Below are 570 nucleotides of genomic sequence, written 5' to 3'. Positions count from 1 at the left end.
GTTATTAATTCAGGCATGCTGGGTTTCTCTGTCGTTTTCTTTATCATGGTGGAATCACTGTGTAGAATGTGGATATGGATTTCTGTTTGTTTTAAAGAGGGTTTAGAGTTCAAACCAGGAGGTATTATGGTGGCCAAATGTGGTTTCTTCTATTGGATGAGTGAAGTTATTGGCGGAGAAGGTGGGAGCAGAACAGCGGATAAGGAAAGCTCCTTGTTGCTAAGGGTGGTTTCTAGGTCTTTGAGTGGGCTGCTAATGATGACTTTTTTTGTTATCCACAAGCCCACAGCTCAATTTGGCAAACACTCCAGTTGTTTTGGGGTCACCACTTTCTGCCAGGCTCAGATATGCATAAACCCACTCCCAAGGCCCCTTGGCACCAAAAAGCTGCCCCAAGACAACTGCCTGAATTTGTGATCTGCCATAGGGGTTCCTCTCTGCCCCCCCATCTGTGGCACTGGCCCAGACTGCAATCCACCACAGATGTTCCTCTGTGGGTCCGCCCACATGTGGCACCAATGATCCACTCGGTTTCAGTAGCGCTGGAGTCAGGAGAGTGCCTGCTAGTAA

Source organism: Orycteropus afer, unplaced genomic scaffold (assembly GCF_000298275.1).
Source record: "Orycteropus afer afer isolate SDZICR_OR568_19922 unplaced genomic scaffold, OryAfe1.0 scaffold00280, whole genome shotgun sequence".
Lineage (NCBI taxonomy): Eukaryota > Metazoa > Chordata > Mammalia > Tubulidentata > Orycteropodidae > Orycteropus > Orycteropus afer.
The sequence above is the reverse complement of the archived record's forward strand: the minus strand, read 5'-3'. Positions refer to the sequence as shown.